The sequence below is a fragment of the Giraffa tippelskirchi genome, chromosome 4 (assembly GCF_054371585.1).
Source record: "Giraffa tippelskirchi isolate mGirTip1 chromosome 4, T2T-mGirTip1v1.2.pri, whole genome shotgun sequence".
NCBI classification, from domain to species: domain Eukaryota; kingdom Metazoa; phylum Chordata; class Mammalia; order Artiodactyla; family Giraffidae; genus Giraffa; species Giraffa tippelskirchi.
In genome coordinates this window covers 19840601-19858120 of record NC_137278.1, presented here as the reverse complement: position 1 = coordinate 19858120, position 17520 = coordinate 19840601, and the positions used below count along the sequence as shown (strand labels likewise).

The 17520-nt window shown below is 44.3% G+C and overlaps 1 protein-coding gene across 4 annotated transcripts in view; it reads right to left on the bottom strand.

The window, feature by feature from the left end:
- Positions 1-15390, bottom strand: part of GREB1 (growth regulating estrogen receptor binding 1) — a 127333-nt gene extending 111943 nt beyond the window's left edge. For 3 of the 4 annotated variants that reach the window (XM_081596546.1, XM_081596549.1, XM_081596551.1), the window contains exon 1: positions 15288-15390. The gene's annotated coding sequence lies outside the window, so the exon portion shown is untranslated. Of the gene's footprint in view, positions 1-5448; positions 5527-15287 lie in introns of those variants that run through there. The other variant, XM_081596550.1, reaches the window with a different exon arrangement.
- Between the last annotated feature and the right edge of the window lie 2130 nt (positions 15391-17520).

Sequence of the window (17520 nt, the reverse complement as noted above, 5' to 3'; positions counted from 1 at the left end):
TTCAAAAGCATCAATTCTTTGGCGCTCAGCCTTATTTATGGTCCAACTCTCAGATCTGCACGTGACTACTGGAAAAACCACAGCTTTGACTAGACGGACCTTTGTTGGCAAAGTGATGTTTCTGCTTTTTAATATGCTGTCTACGTTTGTCATAGCTTTTCTTCAAAGGAGTGAGTCTTTTCATGGCTGCAGTCACTGTCCACAGTGATTCTGGAGCCCAAGAAAATAAAGTCTATCCTTGTTTCCCCATCTATTTGCCATGAAGTGATCTCTCTAAAGCAGTAACTCAGGTGACCTTTCTCCCTGAAGCTCTTTGAGACATTTCCACCCATATTCCATATTTGCACGTTCACTCCCCTCTCCTATGAACCAAGCCACAAGCCCCAGGCCACATTCTTTCCTCCCCAGCACAACATTTAAGCATAAGAAACTTTTCATAAATGAACACATGAGAGAGAGGGAGGACCATGCGATTATTTCTGTCTACTTAGGGGAAGGCCTGGTGCTGGAGAAGACTCTTGAGAATCCCTTGGATTGCAAGGAGATCCAACCAGTCCATCCTAGAGGAGATCAGTCCTGAATATTCATTGGAAGGACTGATGACGAAGCTGAAACTCCAATACTTTGGCCACCTGATGCGAAGAGCTGACTCATTTGAAAAGACCCTGATGCTGGGAAAGATTGAAGGTGGGAGGAGAAGGGGATGACAGAGGATGAGATGTTTGGATGACACACCAACACAATGGACATGAGTTTGAGTAAACTTCGGAAGTTGGTGATGGACAGGGAGGCCTGGTGTGCTGCAGTCCATGGGGTAGCAAAGAGTCGGACACGACTGAGCAACTGAACTGAACTAAACTGAACTGAGGGGAAGGCCACCACCAGTTCCGAACTAATTGCAAAGGCATCTATCTGATCTAATGGAAAAAATAGTAAATACACCATCCAACACCCTCATGGTCTCCATTTGCCACAGTAGGTTTCTCATAACCTAATTAACAAAATACCATGGATCTGGGGAAGATGTGCAGAACGGCCTACCATCAATCATGGGAAGAGAAGCATAGATTCACAGGCTGGAGGGGCTGTCATCACTGGCCTTACTGATGAGAAAGTGTGTCTGGTGTCCCTTAGGCCCTTAATACAGGCTCAGTCCCCAAAGAAACTGTCTACATGCAGCCTGGCCGGTTCCCTCCTTGGCTCTTCAGCTTGTTAACCACCCACTTATACAGTCAGCTCGCTCCCACCCCACCCTCTTAGGCCTGGGCAGTAGTTTCCTATTGCCCTGTGGTTAAGTTTGCTCATCTTTAATAAACCCCCAAAGGTTGGCTATGCAGTCTCCCACCTGCCCAGTAGGCTACACACCAGACATCCACTCCCCCTGATATCACAGCCACGTGCCACATGGCTAAGCCCTTCCTTCACACTGCTTCCTGGGTCAGGACAAACCTTCCCCACACCACTCCTCCCCCCACAAGCCCCCTTGCCATCCCTGCAGTGACCACCAAGCCATCTTCAGATCAAGTTCCAATCTAGGTGAGGTTTTTTTTTGGTCTCTGCTCTCTGGAGCTCTCTTCCTAACTGAGTGCCTCCTTCCCCATTCATTCAGGGATTGTGTGATAAAGTCTGTCTCCCCCACTTGGCTGAACAGACTTATACACAGGAGCCAGGGTGGAGGTGGAGGTTGGCTTCACCAGTCTTTCCCTGGTGCCTGACACACGACAGGTGGTCAATAAATAATTATTATAGCAACAAGCAAACACAGCAGTTTCAATGCCAGTCTGTCACTTCATTGCAGAACTGCAAATGCTCTGTCTCTCTGCCCCCTGCACCACCCCTGAAACCTTGCCAGCACTAAACACTATCATTTCCCCCAATTTAACAATTATGGTAAAGAATCCACCAGCAATGTAGGAGACCTGGGTTCAATCTCTGGGTCAGGAAGGTCCCCCGGAAAAGGAAATGGCAACCCAGTCCCGTATTCTTGCCTGGTAAATCCCAGGGACAGAGGAGCCTGGTGGGCTATAATCCCTGGGCTCAAAAAAAATCAGACACAACTTAGCAACTAAAACAACCAAGTAGCATACTTTACTACTGCTTTCCTTCCAATGTCTGTTTACAAATAAGCTGAATCACTTTCATCATGTGTTATAATGAATTGATCTGTTATTATTGGATTTCCTCAAGGACAAAATCAATTTTCTGGTTCTGTGTCTATTATTGATGGTGATTTTGATGTATGTGTGCCTTCCTCTAAACTCATCATATATAATACAGAGACTTGGAAATGTTCTTGTGTTATCACTGCAAAAAGACTATTATATCAAAATTAAAAGTTGGAAGGATATACTGTCATTCTGCTGAAATAGATCAACATCTAAAGGTAATTTTAAGATGAGAAGTGGCAGCTGATGGGGTTGATTTTTTTCTACCACATCAGGAATTACTGGGGTTAGGAAGCAGCCCCTTTTTTATTCTTTTTTCCCCACAGAAGTTCCTCAGAGAATTTCTGAGGAAACCAAAAGAGTAAATGATATCTTCCAGTCAATCCTAAAGGAAATCAGTCCTGAATATTCACCGGAAGGACTGATGCTGAAGCCGAAACTCCCCAATACTTTGGCCCCCTGATGTGAAGAGCTGACTTATTGGAAAAGGCCCTGATGCTGGGAAAGATTGAGGGCAGGAGGAGAAGGGGGCAACAGAGGATGAGATGGTTGGATGGCATCACTGATCCAAAGGACGTGAGTTTGAGCAAGCTCTGGGAGATAGTGGAGGTCAGGGAAGCCTGGCGTGCTACAGTCCATGGGGTTGCAAAGAGTCAGACACAGCTTAGCAACCTAACAACAACAACGTTAAAACTACCAGAGTGTCTAAGTTGGGGAGGTCACCTCTGACCTAAGGCATGCATGAAACCTCTATCAAAGCTGGGGCTGAGATGAGACCCCCACAATCACGCGGTCTCTTCATCCTCTGGAGATCTCTCGTGTCAGTCAGCGCTGCTGCCCCTCCATTTCCAGCTCTATCTGTGAAGCCTGCACCCCACCCTGGAAGCTGGACAACCCAGTGGCACCAACACAGCCTTGAGGCTGCATAGACTTCAGCTTGAATCCCAGTAGACCCTTTCCAGCGGCATGACCCTGTCCGTGAAGCTTTCTCAGCCTCTGTTCCTGAACTGTGAAATGGAGACAATAAAACTTAACCTCTGTGGGCTCATTAAAACCATCCAGTTTTACATTCCTTCAACCCCCTATGAGCCTTCATTATACAAAGCGCTACAGATGAAATGATGCATCATGTAGATGGAGGCCCAGATGAAGAACCTGATAAAATGTTTGTGGCCAGTAAATATTTTCATCCTATTTGTCATCATTGCCTTTATTCAGATAAACTAATAAAGGAACATACAGATGAACTGAGCAAGGCACCAAGTTGTCCTGGTTCTATAAACTTGAGAGGAAAATCAGGCTCTAATTAAAAAAACAAAAATCAGTTCTGCCCAAACATAAATAAAAGGGAACCCTAACAGTTCGATTCCTAAAAACAAGATAAAGCACACCTGACAGGAAGCAGGTACTTCACAGGTGTTTGTGGTTGGACACAACTCAAAATGATCTTCTCCTTTAGTAAAAGTACAGTATAATATAGAATCTAAAAGCACCTTCCCTTAGTAATGAACTGGGTTACAGCACTTAGGAAACCTGTCTACAATACTTCACATCCCATTCTGGAAAGAATCCCATTGTGGAAATAAGACTTCCCCCTCTTAGTCACATACTCTTGCCTCTCATATCCCAACTATGATGGCAATTTACTCAAAAGAGCTTAGGACCGAAGTGAATAAACTGCAGAGTCTTAGGGCACACCACTGAATTAATGGGGCTGAATGTGTTCATTGGCCAGGAGGCTGCAGCACTCCACTGGGATCACACAGGTGCCCGAGCGATAGAGCCTGGGTTCCTGCCTTCAAAAACTAGGTGGGTGGTCAGGACAAAGACAGAGCCTGGCACAGCACGTAACTCAAGATGGCACCACAAACCTGAGCCCTGCATCACAGCCAAGTCACATCACAGATGATAACGTGGAGTAAAACGGTATCTCATGATCTGTTAACATTTCTTACATCTCAGGCTAATACTGAAATCAAACTAGCTTGCTGGGACTCTCTACCCTTTCTCTCAATGTTTCTTAGCCAAAAGTTGGCCTAGAAAAATGAACCTGTGACCAACCTACTGGCCCTTCATCACCCTTCCCCCAGAGAGGTGCCCACGTGCTCAGAAGTCTGACCAGGATCCATTCCCTGCTGTAAAGGTGTCAAGTACCCATTATTTGTTCAGCAAAACTGAGTCAGTCTCAGTGGTTCCCTTATTTCAAGCTGCCAGAACCATTTTAACTAACATAGTAACAATCTATTACCTCAATCATAGTTTTAGGAAGTTCCCATGAGCGAAAGCAGGTAATTTTATACACAAGGTTTTGGTTTCTACAATAAGAACTGTTTGCTAAGCAGAAAAGGCAACAATACCAACTTGATTTTTTTAAGCAACTGTTCTGAAGTGTAAAGAAATTATGTAAAAGTGATATGTGATCAAATACTCTGCAGATACAAATTTTGTGCAATTAAATGTTTACACCAATGACATGGTTGACAAACCCTAACCACACTTACAAGGAAATTGTACTCACAGGATGATAGCATCTTTTATTAAATTCCTATTGTATGTAAACATGAAAAAGACAAGAAGAACTTTTCAAAACATGAACAATGTCTGTGTCTAGGTAGAGGAACTATTGTTTTTAGGTTTTGTATTTTTCTGTTTAATAGGTTTCCAGCAATTAACACCATAACGTTTTAAATGTGAATAAAATGTATAATCTTTTAATCGGGTAAGTAAATAAATAAATTTTTCTCAGAACAAAACAGAGTGGGGGGGTATATACGTGGCTAATGCAAATGCTATTGATCTGCTCTTGCCTGGAATTAATGGTGGGATAGAAGCCACTGGGCTCTGCTCTGCAGGACTCCCCGTGGGAAGACCCCTTCCAGAGTCAGGGCAGATAACAGGGTCAGATAACAGTGTATAGCCACGTCTTTGATGTCCTCAGCCAGGATCCTGGACAGCTGAGCAGGGGAAACAAAAGAATGTTCTGGCAGCACCAGCCCCACCGGCCTCGGGGTCTCCCACCCTTCGGAGCAGCTGTGTTTCCCAGGGCTGACCTCTGCTCCTCCACAAATGGGCCTCATCGGCAGTGTGACCTGCAGTGTCAGAACCTCTCTTCACATTCAACCCAAGAGAAGACACTTTCTTTTTTTCTTTCCTTTTTTTTTTTTCCCAAACCAGCTTTGTGTCTTGATGGTCCAGCTGGTGAAAGAAACAAGCTAAAAACAAACAAGCAAAAATAAAAAGCAGAAAACTTTCTTCCAAAATTAAGAATTTGGGGTTTACATACCTCAGGGTATGGAGATTACAGATACGTTTTGTTGAACTGTGCTTTCTATTCTTTCTCCAATGAAGACGTGTGTACTATGAACACATTTAAAAATAACCACAGTTTTTTTCAATGTAAGCCCGCACAAGATTGCTCTGGAGTTCTGCATGTTCTGGACACGAGTTTTGAAACAGCTGCTGGAGGTCACACATCACGGGGATTGGGTGGGGAAGACCTCACAGGAGCAGACAGCTGAGATCACCAGAGCTCGGGAAGGGGTGCGACTGACGGAAGAGACGAAGTGGGAACCTAACCCGGTCATGCCCAAGCCTTCCAGAAGGTCAACTCCACCCGCAGGTCAGCCTGCCCCAGAATGACCCAGAACACCCAGTGTCACCACCCCTGCCTGGAAGAGGAAGCTGCCCAGCTGCACGGCAGCAACAAAACTTCAGAGGAACTCAGTCTCCCACCCAGAGTTCCCCGGCCTGACTCTCATTCCCCCCAACTGCCATCAAGTCCTGACCCCCAGGGTCCCTAAGCTGCATCCTCCTTATGGATCTCCTGACTGTAATTAGCAACAGAAGCATCTCAAATTTATTGCACAAACTGTAGGCACTTATGTAGCCCAATATATTTGCCTTGATAATAAAAAGCACCAATTCTGAAAAGAAATTAATACAAATGCAATTCAATGGAAGACAGCCTTTTCAACAAGTGGCACTGGAATAATTAGATATCAGAGGCAAAGAAGTGAATCTTAACCTAAACTTTAACTTCTATACCAAAATCAGCTCAGATTGGACCACAAACCTACACATTAAACAAAACTATAACACTTATAGGGGAAAAAAAGCAAGAAAACAGTTTAAAATCTTCATGATCCAAGTTTAGGCAAAAAGTTTTTATATTTGATACTAAAAGCACAATCCTTAAAATGCTAAGTTGATTCACTGGACTTCATCAAAATTTAAAAGTTTTTGTTCTGCAAAAGATCCTGTTGAGAAAATTAAAAGATAAGCTACAGAACAGAAGAAAGTATTTGCAAACCATATATCCAACAAAAGACTAGCACCTGTCACATTTTTTAACTCCCTAACTGAATAGTTTTAAAAATCTAGTTAGGAAATGGACAAAAGACATAAAGAGACATTTTCCCAAAGAGAATAAATAGAAAGCACGTAAGTCATGAAAACATGTTCAGCATCATTAGCCAATAGGTAAATACAAATTAAACCCATAATAAGATATCACTACACAACCATCAGATGTCTAAAATAAAAAAGTGACAATACCAAGTGTTGCCACGGGTACAGAGAAACTGGATATTTACACATTGCTGGTGGGAAATTGTATAGCTATTCTAGAAAACTGTTTTGCAGTTTCTTATAAAATTATACCTGTAACTAGCATAAGAACTAGTCATTGCACTCTTGGATATTTGTCCCACAGAAATTAAAACTTATGTTTATACAAAACCTTGTGCACAAATGTCAATACCAGCTTTACTCATAACAGCCCCAAACCAGAAACAATTTGGATATCCTTTAACAGGTTAACGGTTACACTGTGGTACGTCCAGAGCTTGGAGTACAACTCACCAATAAAAAGGAATGAATTACTTTTTCACATTTATTTTATTCAAGTATATTTAATTAACAGTGTTAATTTCTGCTGTACAGCACGGTGACTCAGTTATACATATACACATTCTTTTTCATTTCTTTTCCATTATGGTTTATGGAAGCTACAGAAATCATAATGCCTAATTCTCTAGACAAAACCAACAAAAATTTTAGTAAAAGAAAAGGCCAAATAAAGATTTTTTTGCACAAAAAAGTTTTTGGACCCCCACAAAAGCCTATGAAAAAATGCAAGTTCTCAGAAAGAAACAAGGGAGATGCTAGAAAGGAAAAATATTTATCCTGAAATATGGCTGTTCCTCTGACCAGCCCTGGGGCCAAGAAAACGGGACTAAATGATAGACAAATGAAAAGTCCAAGTAGAAATTAACTTGAAACAGATGACAGTCTGAACAGATGGCAGAATGAACAAAACATTTCTCTTCTTTTGATGCTAAAATCTGGCTTCACAGTTGTATAGCTTTGTGGTTAGATAGATGTGTATCAAATCTTGGCACAGCATCTTACCACTATATGACCTGGATCAAGTTCCTGAACCAGGTTTCTGGACTTGGTTTACCCACATGTAAAATGAGAATGACAATACTACACCTCATGGGTACTATCAGCCCAACCCAGAACCCGGCCAGAAGAGCCCCATAATACTCTTGTGAAACTCTTACATTGTGGTAACACAATCAAACTCAATGGAGCACAGAATGAGGGTGACTAACTCTGCTGGACCCTGTTTCTGTTATCTTAATGTCTTTGAGTAACTAAAAGGTATTTAAGTTTTTAATTTTATGAGATGTTCCAGAATTAGCTACCTGAATCAGTTCCCAGGGTCACTCTTTGGGCTTCCATTTTCTTATTTCTAATCCCTGACACGCAGGATCACCTTTGGGTGTCAAAACTGCAAGACAAATGTAACAGGATGGCCATCTGCAGAATCACTTTCAGAGTGAATGTGGGTGAAGAGAAATGCACAGAAACACACACAGATCACCCCTCACCACCTAGGAGATAAGAGTTTGAGGATATGGTCCCACTTTTGCAACTGACCAGTTTTGTAGTAGCTTCTCAATCTAAAACATGGAAATGATAGATTCTACAGAGCAAAGTAAATTGAAGGCCCAGACGGGTCTCCTGATATGTTAATTTAGAAGTAACATTCAATTGAGTCACATTCAAGTCTAACAGAAGACAAGAATGTCAAGTGGGAAGCAGAGGCACAGAATCGTTTCTCAGAGACCATGAATCAGAACCCTTTGTAAAGGATGGTCTGTATGTGTGCCTTCGACATTAAAATAAACCAGTACCTTTAAGAAATGTATGAATAATGGTGGGAAATCTTATTAGTGTGGCAGGGAGTTCATCAGATGGTTCCAATCCAGGAGTGCTTGCTTTCTGAAGGACTTAGCAATTTTTGTGTGCCGTTTCCAGTCCCAAACTACCTACCAACAACCCACAAACATCTACAGGTGAGTACTCTGCCCTGGGCTGCACACGAGTATACACACTCAGTCTGTGCCAGGCACAAAAAAAATCACTGACAACAATAGAGTCACCTCTATGTGTTCCCACCCCACCTACTACAGAATAAGAGTCCCACTCCTCCTCTAAGCCCTCCAAACCAGTGCTGGGAGACCCTGTGTGCAACTGCAAACCCACCCTAAAGCTGCAGGCTCCAAAACTGAGCCTGCTCACCTGAGGGGGCAATCTTTGGAGTGTGCCCTAGACTGAAGACTTGTGTCCTCCTAAAATTCCTATATGAAAGCCCTGCCTCTCAGTGTGGCTGAATTTGAAGAACGAGCCTAAAAGGAGGTAATTAAGGTGAAGTGAGGTCATAAGGGTGGGGCCCTGATCAACAGGGCTAGTGTCCTTATTAGAAAAGACAGCAGAGGACGCTCTCTCCACCCTCGAAGAGGAGGGGAGGAATCACCATGTGAGAACACAGCAAGAAGCTGGCCACCTGCAAGCCAGGAAGAAAACTTTCACCAGAAACCAAATCAAGCAGAATTTTGATCTTGAATTTCTAGCCACCAGCATTGTGGGAAATAAATTTCTGCTATTTAAGCTACTCAGTTTATGGTATTTTGTTATGACAGCCCAAACTATTACAGGGCAGTGCAAGAAGGAAATATTGGATCTTTACTATTATGTATCTCTTACTTTAAAAATCATAAATACTTTAAGCCTTGGTAATGCATTGACCCTGGCACCCACCACCCCCAATGCATGTGTCACATACAGCAGGAAATGCATCATGAAGAAAGAATGGGCATCCCACAACTCAAAGACTGGTACAATGCCCACACCTCTCCACCTAGTCTCCATGGATTGCAACATATTATGGCTTATATGTGGCCACCTTGTGATCTTGGATAACAGCATCTTTACCATATTTTCTATGAAAATGAAAATCACAGCACAGAGGTTCACTGCCAGTCTTACCACTAAAATGTAAGTTCCATGAGGGCAGGAATCGCCTCTTCTGTTCACTACTGTATCTTCAGCACTTAGACCACTACTTGGCACAAAATATCTACTCGATAAATATTTAAATATTAAATGTTGTTGTCATTTAGTTGCTAAGTCATCTCCTACTCTTTTGCGACCCCATGGACTGTAGCCTGCCAGGCTCCTCTGTCCATGGGATTTCCCAGGCAAGAATACTGGAGTGGGTTGCCATTTCCCTCTCTAGGAGATCTTCCAAACCCAGGGATCAAACTCATGTTTACTGCATTGGCATGTGGGTTCTTTAACACTGAGCCACCAGGAAAGCCTATGTATTAAATAACTGATGGGATTTTGTTGCTGAAACACCTGTTACCTTTACAGACCACCAATGCCAACAGATTTAAAAATTTTGGAAACAATTTCTAACCTTGTTTTTAATTTTTACAAATGAAGACATCAATGAGTTTTTAAATTTATTTTGTTAAAATACAAAATTTCAAAATGTACCAATTAGTTCATATTAAGGAACAGATATTTAGGTAATTTCCTTACAGTACTTTTTACCTGGTAGATGCCCAAGGACTGTAGTGGCTATAACGATTATTATTTAATATTATTCAGCTAATTCTTGTGCCTGAAAGCACTGGAATGCAAGGTAGTTACCAACCAATGAAATACTCTTATATGCATGAGCTCCTTGTTTTATTCTTCTCTTGTGTTGCCCTCCATATATCTCTCCAGAAGACATTGCTAAGAACATAATAAATACTTTCATTTGACAGATTCAAAACTAACTGACCTTTTGGTTCAAATTCTCCTCCTACACTGTAGTCAAGACCTAGAAATAGAACCCTTAATAGTTCTCCAATTGTTTCTACCAGTATTAGGCTTGGCTCTGTGCAGAGTTCTGTAAGTTCCCTAAAGAACAAAGCTCATTCACTCCTCAAATATTTACTGAGCACATACTGTGGGCCAGCCATTGTGCTGGGTGCTGGGTGCTGGAGCAGGACGGTGAGCCAGGCAGACTTAATCCTTCACAGCACTTACCATGTGCCACGGGGGATATAAGACATCAAACAAAGAAATACGGAATTGCAAATCTGGTGTGTCCCACGAAGTGGTTTTCAACCTTTTCTTATTTTTTGAAATGAAAATTGCCTACATATACCTCAGTTCAGAAAGATTTTATCTGATAATTTCCTTTCCAAATCTTTTTGAGTCAAGAATTATAACTATCAATCAGAGTCCCTGATCAACAAAAGATCTCACAGTCACCCCACGGTTAAGATCACTCTGCACAAAGGGGAGAAACTGACATAGGACTGAGTTATCAAATTCAGTGATGGGTAAACGCACAATTTCCAGCAGGTTTTTGCTTCTGTGTGTGCGTGGGGGTGGGGGGCGGTATTTGTTTCTGGTTTTTAGAGCTTATATAATAGATCTCTTGGCTACTTTCATAGATCCGTGGTTCTCAAGCATGGCTGCTCATCAGAATCACCTGGAAGGCTTGCTAAACCTCAGATTGCTGGCCAGTCTCCCCCTTCCCAGAGCTTCTGAGTAGCACTGAGTGTGGAGCTTGAGAATCTGCATTTTGTACACATTCTCTGGTGATGCCAAAGCTGCTGGTCCAGCAAGTACAGTTTGAGAACTGAGGTATGAAATGCTGTAATGTCTTGGATTTACTTCAAGGTAATTCAGGAGGGTTGCAGTGTGGGGAGGGAGGAGACAGAAAAAACAAAATTAACAAAGTGTTCACAATTGTAGAACTGGGTGAAATCACAAAGAAGTTCATTAGACAACCTTTCTACTTTCATAGACATTTGCAGTTTTTCCACAATAAAAAGGTAAAAGGAGTCAGCTGGATCAAGATTTGTCATTGCACATCTTTAAGGGGAGGGTTCCCACAAAGGCCTGAAATATACTCCCCCCAAAAGGCTATTTTGAACATCTGTGACATGCCAGGCCTTGGCTGACCACTAGAGGGAGTCAAACAAAATGAAGACACAAACTGCTGTCCTCAAGAAGTCCATAATTTGGTGGGGTAAAGAAAATGCAAATTATTAAGTTACAGAGACAAATAAATGGCATAAAAGGTAATTAAGAGGGAGCTAAGAGATTGAGAAGACTAAGGCAAAACTGCATCCTTTCCCACTGTATATCCTTGAAGTTAAAACTTTTTTGCCATTTTCTAAGGATCCAACAGAGCACGTACACAGCGCACACATACACACACCCACACCCACACACGGGCAGTCAAGTTTCAGAAATATATATTACCATCAGTCAATTACGTTTTATCAAGATGGAAAGAACATCAAAAGCACAAATAAAAGGGAAACCCAAGAGTCTGCTAGATAATATACAATTTATCCACACAAAAGAATACAAAATTGTAATTTAAAATGACAATATCAATGAAATAATAAGTATATTCATAATGAAAAGTGAAAGTGTTAGTCACTCAGTCATGTCCAACTCTTTGTGACCCCATGAACTATAGCCACCAGGTTCCTTTGTCCATGGAATTCTCCAGGCAAGAATATTGGAGTGGGTTGCCATTTCCTTCTCCAGGGGATCTTCTTGATCCAGGGACTGAACCCAGGTCTCCCGCATTGCAGACAGACACTTTACCGACTGAGCCACCAAGGAAGCCATATTGATAATAATGACAAAATGGCATGGATTACACTATTTCATTGATGTTATTTGAAATTACAATTTTGTATTCTCTTATGTGGATAAATATATATAGATAATCTTGGCCAATGTTCAGAAGCATACAGAACTTAATTTTAAGACCAGAAAAAAAACGCCAAAGAATTAGCAGTAATTATATCTGGATCGTAGATTTCCGATTTCCTTCTTTTTTTAAATTCTTCTGCAGGTTTTTCAATTTTATGCCACAAATATAACTTCTACAATAGTCTTCCTCATTCTATTGTTTTTTTCAAAGGGTAATTAGCTAAAGTACTATAATTTAGCTGTATATTCAGAAACTGAACCTAAAAGACAAGTCTGCCCATTAAGCCGTGTACAAACGGCAAAGATTAACTGGAATCTTTTGAAGGGTTTGGAAGTCCATGGACCCTCTGGAGTGGCCAGGCCAGGGTTCTATGCTCTACCCTCAGCCAGCCCTAATAGTCAGTTACCCCCACAAAAGCACTAGAGGCTTCCTAGGGGAAACAGAACAGAACAACTGAAGCATGCTGGACAGGAAAATGTGGATTATTAAAAGCAAGCTCCCTTTCCCCACTTAAAGCATGAAGCATCCATACCACATTCTTTGTTTGAATATCCTGGTCCCATTCAGTCGTGAGGACTATGCTTGGGCATGGAGCAGGGTGCGGGGAGCCTGCCTCTCTCTTTAAATTATGGTCTGTCTTCTTTTCATTCTGAATATTTTCACCACTAATTAGCTCTACTTTGAGATTGCCTCTGAACATTCTGGAATTGCCAACTAATTCAAATGTTGAATCCACAAACTAGACACAATTTTCTTAAAATGTGGGTTTCTAGTCAATTAAAATGGTAGTAGTACACTGAACATCTGTAATACCATAAAAGTTCAGCCAACTGCTTACTAAATGAACGAGTCATCAACTTCATACTAAGCATAGAAATCTTTAGACAGACTCTGGATTATAAACTCTCCTATTAAAAATGACAAGACAAAAATACAGATATTAAAGTGAGGCTTCAAATTACCCACCCAGTAAAAGATTACAGGCATTGGTACAAGTGGCTCTTTTCATTAGCTAAAAACATTTTAAACCACAGATAAGTCATTTGTTAAGCAATAACAAAAAAGGCTAGGATGGAATTTCAATTTCCACCTGAACTTACTTCTTACCCTTTAAAGAATACTTCTTCCAAAAAACACTAATTCTGAAAGCTACATGTACCCAATGTTCATAGCAGCATTATTTACAACAGCCAAGACATGGAAGCAACCTAAGTGTCTGTCAATAGATGAACAGATACAGAAGATGTCGAGTATTACTCAGCCATAAAAAGAATGAAATATTGCCATTAGCAGTGGCATGGAAGGATTTGCAGGGTATTACGCTAGTGAAATAAGTCAAAGACAAATACTGTATGACATCACTTATATGTGAACTCTAAAAAATACAACAAACTAGTGAATATAACAAACAAGAAGCAGCTTCACAGGTACTGAGAACAAACTAGTGGTTACCAGTGGGGAGAGTGATGAGGGACGGGTGAAGTGTAAGGGATGAAGAGGTACAAACTCTTAGGTATAAAAAAAGCCACAAGGATATATTGTGCAATACAGGTAATATACCCAATACTTTATAATGACTATAAATGGAGTATAACCTTTAAAATTATGAATCACTATATTGTACACCTGAAACTTACATAATATTGTACATCAACTACCCTTCAATTAAAAAAAACAAACAAAACTTGTTCCAGAACGAACAGCAGCCCACCTCTTCCACTGCTGTGGGGGATGGAAAATGTCACAGACCACAAATGCAAACTTTAAATCAACCAGATTTCAGTATGAAAAGTCTCCTAGAAACAGCTCCTCACCTGTGTTTCATTTAATTGTCTCACGTTTTTAATTTGGTTTTCGTTTCCTAGAAACAAACTTTTCTGAGCAAACCCAAAACAGTGCTCTAGAAGCAACAGATTGGATATAAGGATCTTCAAATCTGCCCAGAAATTTAAGACATTCTAAGTCAGGGGTAAGAGTCTAACTGGCCTTTAAAACTTCCAATAACGTTTTCCTACAAAATGCTGCAAACCAGGTGACAACAAAACAACTGGTTTATGTCAGATGAAGGTCAGAACCCTCCCAGACCTCTACCCTTCCCCCAGATCTAACACAGCCATGTTAAAATGCTCTCACTAAGAATAAAAGTTTTTAACAAATCAAATTTGCACATGGTTTAAAAGAAATACTAAAGAAATCTTCCAAGTCATGAGTAACACTTACGTCTATAAGCAAAGTTTATTAAACAAATCTTAAGTACATAAATTAAGTAGTTCCTCTTTTTTGCTGGTCTTCAAGACCAGAGATCAAAAGAGGCTTTGACAGCAAAATGGCCCAACATCCTTCTCCATGAATGACCATCGCCTCCACCCCGCCTGGCGCCCTGGCGGCCACACACACACACACACACGCACGCACACACACACACACACACGCACACACACACACCTTCTTGGACTTCAGGGAAGCAGCCTTTGTTCCCAAGACCCCAAACTGGGATCCAGCGACTAAGAGCTCGCCTCTTCTGAACCAGCCTTTCCAAGGGTCGGAGCCCTTCCAGGAAGGTCCCAGGGCGGTTTTGGAAAGAAGCCCTATTTTCTCCCGCGTCCCAAGTGCCGGGAAGTTAGAGCCGCCACCTCCGGCTCCAGCTTCCCCAAACACAGCGGCGTGGACACGCATGCATGCACGCGTGCACACCCTCAAAATAGTGACCACCACCATCAGTGTCATTTTTATCTGCTCTCAACTACGGAGCGCGGACCCTGTGCCGCGCGCTGAGCGCGCGCTCGAAGTCCATCCAAATCTAACCCTGGCGGGTCCGTCTCTCTCTCGCTCTCACACACAAACTCACACACGCGCACGCACCCACATCCCCACGCGCCCTCGGGGCTGAACCCCGACACTTCCGCCGCCTCCCGGCGACCGGGGCAGGGAAAATGCCCGGGTCCACCCGCCCGTACCCCCGCCGGCTCTTCCCCGGGGCGCTGAGCGGCCAGCGGTTCCCCCCTCTCGCCCCGAGGCCGGCGAGCGGCGGCTCTTACCGCGGCCCTTTGTCCTCGCGCCGCCGCGGCCCCGCTCCGGTGCGCCCGCCGCCGTCGGAGGGCCGGCCCAGCCGCCCGCGCTCTCACTCCCCAGCTCCCGGGCTCGGCCGGCCGGGGGGCGCGCGACAAAGCCCGGATCTGCGGAGCGCGGCCAGGGCCAGGGACTGACCCCTGACCCCTCGCCGCCCCCGGAGTCCGCTTCTCCAGGTCTTCCGGCCGACCGCGGAGGAGGGCCGGCGGTGGGCTCGGCCGTCCCCAGGACCCCGCTGGGGAAGGGTACGGCGAGGGCGGCTCAGGGGACGGAGCGGGGAGGCGTCGGGCGAGGGGAGGAGGTTCGAGGGCCAGAGCCGAGCTCGGCGCCCGCCCGCCGATCCGGGTCCTCGCCCCGCCGAAGACGCGGCGCCCCCGGCCCGGGCCGGGTCCCCTCGCCCTCCCCCTGCGCCCTCCTCGCCGAAGTCTGGCCTCTCCACCTGCCGGGCCCGGCAGCGGGCGAGGGGGCGCCGCCGACTTTCTTCTCCGATCTGCCCCGGGGAGTCCTCCGGCAGCTTCCCCGTTCCGCCCCCAGCACACCGCCCACCGTCCCGCGGGGCCACACTGGGAGCCCCTCCGGCCCCCGGAGGCTGAGTGGGGGCGAGAACCTGGACAGACGTTGGGAGAACTCTGGGAGAACACAGATCATTTTGGCGCTTGGGACCCAGGCGCCCAGTGGCGACCAGGCAAGTCTGGGAGGCGGCAGGAGCGGAGCCCAGGCTTCCCAAAGGCTCCCCACCAAGGACCCCGGCCCCCCGGACCGAGCCCGGCGGAGGGCCACGTCGGTCGGGCTTCCGAGGCGCGCAGGGCATGGGGGACTAGGGTTCCCAACCGCCAGCGGCCCACCAGGGAGCCTGTCTTGAGGCCAGCAGAAGAGAAGGCTTCTGGAATGCCAGGCACTTGCGGGGGGAACCTTCCCTGGCCCCAGGGTCGGGTAGAATGAGTGAAAGGAAGGAAGGAACCCACGAACCTCCAAGAAATCTTTGCAGACCTCTCCGGGGCAGGCTGGTGCTGATGTAGCCCGAGGGATGAGCACAGGACAGGAGTAAAACTCCAGAGTTCTTTTATCTATTTAAGCCAAAAAAGGGGCCCCTGTGATTTCAGGAACTTGCGTGCCTGGCACAGAGGTAGGGTCAAAGACCAGCCCTGAAACCTCAGGGGCACTCACCCCCAGGACTCGCACCGTGGCCTTGGGCCAGTCTGACACTGTCCTTGATGATGGGAAGACAGTCACAGTTCACTGAGCTGAGCCCTTACACGAGGGAATGAGGGTCTGGCCCCCAGCCGGTGCCAGCACGCAACAGGTTCTGGGTAAAAACACTGCCTTAATCTCTGTAGATTTCCTGTCCTCTGGTTGGCAGTACCATCACTTTTCTTATTATAAAATATTTCAGAGGCACACTAGAGAGAGTGAGTTTGTCAGCGCCTCCGTGTGTGCCCAAGAACCAGCTAAATCCTGACCTCTTGCCACACTTAATTCAGAATTTTCTCCTAAGAAATAAATATCACAATACAGTTAAAGCTCCTGGACAGCCCTCCCTGATCTCAGTTCTCTCCCGAATTAACACCCCCAGCACCTGTTTAAAACATTTCATCAATGTTTTCATACCATTACTACATATGCATGTGTTCATGTTACTACATATACATGTGTTCAAATAGAACATGTTTACCAGTTAACCACCATGGTGTGATCACTCACCTAGAGCCAGACATCCTAGAATGTGAAGTCAAGTGGGCCTTAGGAAGCATCACTACGAACAAAGCTAGTGGAGGTGATGGAATTCCAGTTGAGCTATTTCAAATCCTGAAAGATGATGCTGTGAAAGTGCTGCACTCAATATGCCAGCAAATTTGGAAAACTCAGCAGTGGCCACAGGACTGGAAAAGGTCAGTTTTCATTCCAATCCCAAAGATAGGCAATGCCAAAGAATACTCAAACTACCGCACAATTGCACTCATCTCACACACTAGTAAAGTAATGCTCAAAATTCTCCAAGCCAGGCTTCAGCGATATGTGAACCGTGAACTTCCAGATATTCAAGCTGGTTTTAGAAAAGGCAGAGGAACCATAGATCAAATTGCCAACACGCTGGATCATCGAAAAAGCAAGAGAGTTCCAGAAAAACATCTATTTCTGCTTTATGCCAAAGCCTTTGACTGTGTGGATCACAATAAACTGTGGAAAATTCTTCAAGAGATG